Source organism: Grampus griseus, assembly GCF_964374135.1.
Source record: "Grampus griseus genome assembly, chromosome: 4".
NCBI lineage: Eukaryota > Metazoa > Chordata > Mammalia > Artiodactyla > Delphinidae > Grampus > Grampus griseus.
Window position 1 is genome coordinate 115953980 of NC_138997.1, and position 9202 is coordinate 115963181.

Below are 9202 nucleotides of genomic sequence, written 5' to 3' on the forward strand. Positions count from 1 at the left end.
TTACTCTTTCTCTACTTCGTTCTATTTCTTTCATGTTTTCGTCTCTCCTTCCAGAGCCCATACCCCTTACTTGTAAGGGTGGTGCTCTAAAGCACCTCCATGTTGAGTATGGCACTAACTTCGATTAAACTGGCTAGGAATCTTTAGAAGTATTTGCCCATAACTAATTCCATGTCTTTTCAGTTTTGAACTCTGTGTTTATGTGTGTATGTGTGCGGGGGCGGGGGTATGTAAAATAATTTTTTCTTTTTTATTCTCAACAATGTTTGGCAGTAGATATTCCAATGGTCTTGAGGATACGCTGGTCAAAGCACCCTATCTCTCACCCCCAAGTGGTGTTTATAATTTAGATGAGAAAATAAGCATTTTAATTTGCAAAAGCTAGTTCTCTGGCTTTTTCAAACTTATTTTAGACACAGGCACTTTAATTTTTTTCAAGTTTCCATGCCACTAAACTGTTTAACTCATGGAGTTTTAGAATGTTACAAAGTGCAGTTGCATTTAACAGATGTTCATTTCAAGGAGTTCCATAACTTCATAAATTATTATAAATTAATTTGCTCGTTTCAGAGTTTGACAAAGCGGCTCTCAGGGTTTTCCATGGTCCGGGCTGGAGGAAGGGAAGAGTGAAAAAAGGAGCAGGTTGGAGTCCCAAGGAAAAAGAGGGTCTCCTGTGTTTCAGTAAGTGGTTGCATCACATAAAACTTATGTCGGCTGTTAAGTGGCCAAGCCAGCTGCATCCCATGTGCCACAAATGCTCTGGCCTCTTATTTCTCCCGCTCAGTTATTGTGTCTATAAATTCAATGGCCCACCTGTGCAATGTGCTCATCCAGAAAAGCCCCAGAGGAAGCATTAACATATCAAGGCTCATAAAGCACAAATCCTTAAATGTAAAAACCGACACTTTCATCCTCTCCAGGCTACATCTATATAGATTTCTTTTTAATGAAAACGAAAAAACGGTTTATCTTTCTGCTTACAGTAAAATACCTATGAATGGCGTTATACAATTAACAATTGCATTTTTTAAATTTCTACTGCTGTGAAGCCACCTAATTTTATGCTCTGAAACTATATGTCAGTCTATGGTTAGAACACCCATCCCTATCAGTAACTCACCATTCAATTTAATCATGAAAATGTCCCATGCCGAATGCCTGGCAAGCATCAACTCATAGGACCAACAACAACAAAAAGTGTAAACTTTAAAAATAACTGAATACACCTTTCTCTCCTTTCAATTCTCTTTTCAATTAGTTTTCCTGAAAATCTGTTGTCTACTGGCAAATCTAATAAAGCCATTTCTCTATGTTGTCTCTTCCCTTTGACAATGTTAGTCAAACATTTTAATGCATTTAGTAACATTTTGAACATACCCCTATTAGCATTTCACCTGGAGGGTTGTGACTATTTATTTATGTCTCCCCCCGCCCCTCTTTACATTGTAAAATTCTAATAGCAGTTCTTAATGGTAGTTGGAGAGGAGGTGAGTGGATCATTTAGAGACCTCTTTGTATATACACATTCACTTTCCAGGCACTTCCTATCCCATCCTAAAACACTAACAGAACACAGGAAAGTAGAGAGTAGAGAATAAAGGAAGAAAGGTCATGTGTATTTCTGCAAAGTTCCCCACTGTAGGGAGGAGATATATTTCATTCACATTTGTTTGCATATCAGTAAACCTGGCATATCACAGGAGATGAATAAACTCTGAATGAATAAGTGAGTGGAACAAGATAAAGCAAAAACTTTCAGTTCAAATAATTCAATACTAATAATTTTGAGTCAAGTCATTCACCAAGCCCATTCTGGAAAAAATATATATTTTGATATATTATTTTCTAATCAACATTTATACCCTCTAAACCAGTGATGGGAAGAGCAGAGAAGATGATAATGTTTAGGGAAAGAAAAGAAGCAGTACTGATGCATAAGGACAAACCTAGTGTAATATATAGAAGACAAAGAGAAACTCTACAGTTTGACTGTGTTGGGCCTCAGGTTCCTGCATGAGAACCAGAACATTTACCTTACAATCTGTGCTGAAAAGCTGAACCCAAGCTGCTGCACACTTGCATCATTCCCTAACTGATAAAACATTGGAAGTTAATCTCAACACATGACAACTATTTAAGAGGAGGCAATAAGGCACATATTTCGTAAAACCTCTTAGGTGATCGGGACCAACTTGTCTCCTTACCAGGGAGTGAGGGAAAAGAAATGGATCAGGTATTCAGTCAATTAAGAGAGTCCAATTTCAGAGTACGTAGGAAAGAATTAACCTTACCAAAGAGAGGTTTATTCTTTCCCCTTGTCTCCCGGGAGATGATCTCTAGGAAGAGTGTCTTTGTTAACTTGGGGGCTTTGTGCCACACCAAACATTCTAACGATGTGACTTATAATGGGGCTTTGGGCCATGCTGTATCCACTACCTCTAGAGAGGCTGGAGACTAAAGGTCAGACACTCAGGCAGTCAACTTCACAATGAAACCCCAATAAAGACTAGGGACACAAGCCTCAGGTGAACTTCCCTAGTTGGCAGTGCTCCACATGTATTGTCACACATCATTGCCAGAAGAGTAACACAGCCCCTGACTGCACGAGGAAAAGGGTAACCAGAAAGTCCTTGTTCAGAACTTTCCTGAATTCTGCCCCATGAATCTCTTTCTTTGGCTGATTTTTTACCTGTATCCTTTCCATGTAACTGTAACTGTGCGTATAATAGTTTTCAGTGAGTTCTCTGAATCCTCCTAGTGAACTAGCAAACCCGAGGGTAGTCTTTGAACCCCCAAGTTCTGCAGCTGGTATCAGAATGGTCTTATGGACTGTTCCCTAACTTTGTACAGAGCTTCTATGATTTGAAGGGTGGGATTAGGGGAGTCACAGACACTCAGGCCATTGCAACACAGGAATTAAGTGAGCAACAGAACTTCCCGAAATTAGAAGGTTCCTGTATATCCTGTCATTGGCTACACTGACTATGTGGTGCTTCCAGAAATTCTGTCTTACTGTCAGCAGTGCCTCCAGTGCTGAGAGAAAACCAGGGCTTCACAACTTTGGAAAAACCGTCTCCCTAAACTGTTTCTCATTTACTTTGAAAACGTATGGAATTATTTTCTAATTACCTGAAAAGCAAATGCACTACTTTGTTTTTTAATTCTCTCCTGATCCATAGTAGGGAATCACAAGTGAGCATCACTTTAATATTTAAATAAATAATAAGAGATTTGACAATCATAATTGTAACACATACATACACAAATAGTGTTTGGTGCAGGGACTACTCTGAGTGCTTTAAATAAATTAACTCTCAATCCTCACAATCATTAACCCCTATTGTGATAGTTGTTCACCCACTGATAAACTTTTTACATAGAAAAATAAAGCAGCCATCTAATCAACTAAATTGCTTAGCTGATTGGTTTAAATAACTCAGTGGCATATGAAAAGGCCACTTTGTTTCAGTTAGGTTGTCTTCTCAGTCCATTTTAGCTCAAATCTATATCCAGGATTTTTTGTGCTGATCTTCCAGAAAGAACATCATGAGATCAGTCATCTTCTTGGAAATACTGTTTCTCATCCTGGCCACAAACACGGACTTACAGGAAATCCAAAAAGGACTGGTGGAATTGGGACTTTGGAAGTGGAAGTGGTGAATACCTTTAAGATGCTGTTGGGCACTGGTGTGTACAGTAAAAAAAAGATGCTGAGAGATGGTGATTTTTCCTTCCCTTGTATAGAATTTTAAATGTTTATGAAGCCTGGCTTTCAGAAGTATTTTGTACATGTACAACAGATTGTTTTCTCTTTTTGCAATTATATGAAATGCTGTGTAAATATTTTTCTGGAGCATGCACCCTTCCATTTCTCTATTGCTACAAAACAAATCGCCCAAATATTCATTTTCTCATGAATCTGCAATGTAGGCAGGGCCCAGTGGGGACAGTTCATTTTTATTCACTTAGCATAAAATGGGGTGGCTGGAAGGCTAGGGTCTAGAAATCCTCCAAAGACCCCTTCATTCACATATTCGATGGCTGATGTTGGCTGTGGGTTGGGCCCTCAGCTGGAACTGTGGCCTGAACACCTAGATATGGCTTATCCACGCAGATGCTTGGCTTCTTCACAACGTGGTATTTAATTTCCAAGGACAAGAGTCCCAAAAGAGAGAAAGCCAGAAGGAAGCCTCACCATTCTTATGACCTCACTTCAGAAGTCATGTACTCTGAAGTCGTATCACTCCGCTGCATTTTATGGAGAGTCTCACAAAAGCTTATCTAGTTTCAAGAGAAGTGAGGAAAGAGACCTCACTTTCTGATGGGGGCTCACAAGGTTGTGGAAGAGCATGTGGGACCAACAAATAATGCTTGTGCTATTTTGGGGCAGTACCACCTACTGCCACAACTCCCTATGAGAAAGGAAAACGGATGACTTCTGTTTATTTTCCCATAAGGAGAAATGAAACACATCTATTTCACAGATAATGTGGCACACACACACACATTCAGAGCTTCAAATTAAAGGTGCCAAGCTTTTATATTCTTGATAACTGAAGTGTCACACCTGTCTCTGTTTCCTATTGGGCAGCTGGTAGTCAAATGAGCTGGATAATACTCAGGGCCTGAATAAAAACAGAACTCTTTTAAGTGTCTTAGAATTGAAAGCATCAGGCCAATCTGGGACAGTTAATTATGTTTAAATGCCTTAAGAAAATAGTGAGATCGTCCACGTGGCATACTGCTAAAAATCGTAATCTTTGGGGTTATGGAAAGAGGTCTTTTAGCAGCACTCAAAAGAGATTTCTGATAGACACAAGACATCAGACTAAATGGACGCTTGGCAATAGCCAACTTGCCAGTTCCAATACTGCTAACCCTTTCTCCTAAGCTGGCCGTGCCAGGAGCTACAGCATCCAAAGCCAAAGGTTACCTGAACAGCAGCTTAATTCAACTAACACACATTTTTCCCTCTGAAGTTTTTTTTAAAATTGACGCTGGCAACAGATGAAGGATTCACTGCTCTCGATAAAATGCAAAATCATCTCATAGAGTTTTTCAAATTTTTCTGCATAAGCCAGACATCCCTTTGATTAATTTTTAGACTTTGTGAGTTTCATTAAAACTCAGTAATCCAACATTCTACCAATATGGAGTGAGGCTACCAGTCTTGGATACCAGGAAATCTCTCTGGTCAAATAGTGGTATTGCTTCCTCTTTGCCAGTTATATGAGAAAACCAAACCAGAATTCCAAAAATATTAAAAATGGAATAAATTTTAGAGTTTTTAACTTTTCATAATTGTCCCTGAAATTCAAAATGCTAAACTGTTGGATGTGGAAGGAAGGTAGAAACATAGGAAGGAAGAAAAGAAGATAAAAGGAAACATATTACGGAAGAAATAAATTTTGAGGGTTATTTATTCTATTGTGATATTTTTTAAATATGAACTCACATTAAAGTTCTTTGTTTTTTTTTTTTGGCCACGCCGCTCTGCTTGCGGGATCTTAGTTACCCAACCAGGGACCAAACCTGTGCCCCTGCAGTGGAAGCGTGGAGTCCTAACCACTGGACCGCCAGGAAGTCCCTGAACTCACATTAGAAGCGATTTACTTTGACTAGATGGTCACAATTTTCAAACTACAAGGATTGTGAATATTATCAAGGTTCTCCACAAAATAGTTACTCTACTTTAAGGACAAACTGGAATAAGACACTATAGTTTTTTAAACTGAGATTATTTTATAATTTTTTAAATAAAATTTTATCATAGATGGAAAGAAATTCCCTATATATTTACCAGTAAAATTTTCCCATTACTTAGAGCCCATAAGCACACCTCATTGTGTCCTTTGTGGCAGGCTCAGTCTGGTGGAAAGTGAATGGGATTTCAAGTCAGAGGGCCTGACTTGCTACTCAGTTTTGAAAATTCACCTCACTTCCCTAAAACCCAGTATCTTCACCTATCAAATAAGACATAATAAAAATCAAATCACACTTTTATTTTGAGAATTAAACAAAAATATGTAGATGGAAATTAGAAAAACTTAAAAACACTATATTAAATTATACCATAATAATTATTTGTGTGATTTTGAATATCACATTACAAAGAATGAACAAAAAAGAAAATGTTATTCTTTTCCAGATTATTTTATATATTTTTCTGAAATTAGGTTTGAAGTTACAAAATAGGAGATGGGAGAAAACTACATCTGGTTAAAATACTAATCAAAACTATGTGACTTAAAATTCAGTAAAAATTGGTCCTCTGCTTCCATTCCAAAATAATATTTTTCAGAAACTCAGGTATTTCACATTTTAAGATCTACATTATTGAGGCAAAAGAGTGAGGGAACAGTGTGTGAGCATAATGCAGATTGTTTTTGAAGCACTTTTATACCAGCTGATGTTTTAAAAGGAGAGGAGTTTGATTACCTTTCTCCTTAGTGTTTAATGTTTTCTTTTCCTAAAAGAAATCAAAACGAAAGAATAATTGGGGAAACTCAGCTATAATTAGAACTTCTCAGGAATGTTTCTGAACTGGCATCAGCACAGAAAGCAAATTATAATCAGTTTTTCTAAATAAATGTTGTACATCATAAATTAAATCTCCTGTTTTAATACTCTGCACTGTGTCCTATCACCCAGTTTAAGTAGGGAGCCATAAATGACCCTTACACCCTACCGTCACTGCAGTGAGAAAATCCTGGATGTGGTAATAAATAACATGGCCAGTGTGGTGGGCATATTTCCCTAGAGAACTAGCATCTCCAGTCTGGCGTCTCCAGGACCGTGACTTGATTCCCTGGACTTGACAGGAATCACAGCTATGCTAAATTCACATTTCTGCCTGCCCACTGAAGGGAAGTAAAATAATCTTGCCCCTTAAGCTAGTTACTCCTTAAATCCAGACAACATTCACCATCACCAAGTTGTGTGGCAAGAGCCTGGGTCTATTCCCCAAACCTCAGTTCTCAAAATTTGAGTCATTTTGACAAGTGGGAGCAGGGCACTGGATGGGAAAAATAGTAAGACTTGGAGCAAAAAGAATATGATCCAAGTCCAAATTCTGTCACTTAGATTTGAGTGAACTTGAGCACATCAATCAACCTCCCTAAGCTTTAGATTCCCCTGCAAAACAAAATCAGTGCCCTACTGTCTAATAGGAAAGTGAAAACACTTTGAAAACTGTAAGCTGGTGGTTGTCAAACTCCAGTATGCATCAATATCACCTGGTGGGTTGGTTAGGACAGATGACTAGGTCCCATCCCCAGAGTTTCTGATTCAGTAGGTCTTGGGTTGGGCCTGGGAATTCGCATTTCTGTCAAGTTCCCATGTGATGCTGCTGCTGGACCAGGGGTCACACTTGGAGGACAACTGCTCTAAAATACTGAACAAATATAAGTGAATAACATTACTATAGTAGTAGGTGCCAAAGTAGTTAGTAAATAGTTCATGAGCAACAAGTCTTCTGAAATAAAATACAACCCACTGCATAAGACTGCAGCAAGGCTGAACACAGCATGCCACCACAGTAAGCAGAAACTTCTCAGATCATTGCAGGGATTACCACACAAGGCATGTACGTGATGTGGTGAGACTTTTTTTCCAACCAGACACTGCTGTGCTCAACAAACTGAAAGAGCAGAGTGCCTCAAAGACCCATTTGTCAAGTCTCAAAAGGCTGCCTTTCTAGTAGAGATCAATTCCTCTGTTTGGAAATTTGACTTTATTCTTGGTTTTGCTTTTTAAATCCTACTAATCAACTTGCTTCTTCAATAAAGTTTTGACCAATGACAATCAATCTGGACTCAGTATTTAATAGAAATATTTGGTAAATAGTGGTATACTTTACACGAAACAAATCAAGAGGGACGCCAAGCTTTGGTAGTGAAGGCAAATTGTAATACCAGTCGCTCTCATCTAGTTCACTACTATTAAATATAAAAATACAAAAATTATAGTCTTGAGACTGCTCTTTGGACAAAATTCAAACACTTAATTTAAAACTTTTAAAGACTGTGGAAAAATGTAAATCTCTGTGAAACTGACTTATTTTAAAGAAAGCCAGAAAATATGGTACTTTAATAAACAGAATTATTATTTGTAGTATTTGCACACATAGTCTTCCATGGTAATGTTAAAGCTACCATTTTCTTCAAATGTCCCTCAAAATAACACACTTTGCTTTCCAAAGTGAACCTTGGACGAGGAAAGTGATCTACTCATGACTGTGTCCCATGTCTCTTTAAAATACCCTCAAGGCCCAAGTCCATATCATGAAGAATTGCTTTACTTGGCTCAATTTTACCCAAAATTATTATCCTGTAACATGAAAATCATAAGGCATTTTATTAATAGACCGAAATTCCTTTTTTCCTCCATTAAGACCTGGTACCATATCAATACATTTCTACTGAAGATCTTCTTGGAAAAGTCAAGTGATTAGGACATGTTCTTGTCCAGAACCTGGAATCAGCTCCTGAGTCAGCTTTCTTATTAATCTTCTGGCTTATTAGAAAAATGCCATGGGAGATCTGTGCATAGTAAAGTATAAATCAGATAGTATTGAGAACTAGACACCATTCTTTATGACGTCACCAGCTAGCATGATGGAAAATGATACTACATGTCACTATGCTGAAAGTATGGATGCCCACGATCTTAATGAAATAAATACATCTCAAATTACAGGGTAAATTTTTTAAGGCCTTTCCCAACAAACTATTCAATAGCTCTCTCAAAATCTTTCTAATAAATAGACCTAGAGGAGAGTCCTCATTTACCTTTGATATCTTGCTGGAAAATTGATATTGACCACTGACATTGTTAAGGCCAATAAATGGACTTGCGAACTAGTTCCCCTTCAGGGGAAAGGGGGATGCGGGAGCTGTGAATAGCTCTGAACTACAGAGGATTGAATTCCCATTTCCAAAACACACACAGATCTCCTTTTTATGCAATATGATTACAGTTTCTGTATGTAGCAACTGTATGTACAATCAGAGAGTTGCTCTATGTAGTATTTAATAATAGTTAAGACTTTAAATTACTGGCAGCTATCATATCAAATTCCAAAACTTAACAGGCACCCATGCTTATTACAAAATATTTACATTTTATTGCTCAAATGCAGAAATAAGTTACAGTTTCAGCAAAAAGTGCCTGTTGTGATTCCAACTGTATACATTATGAACAT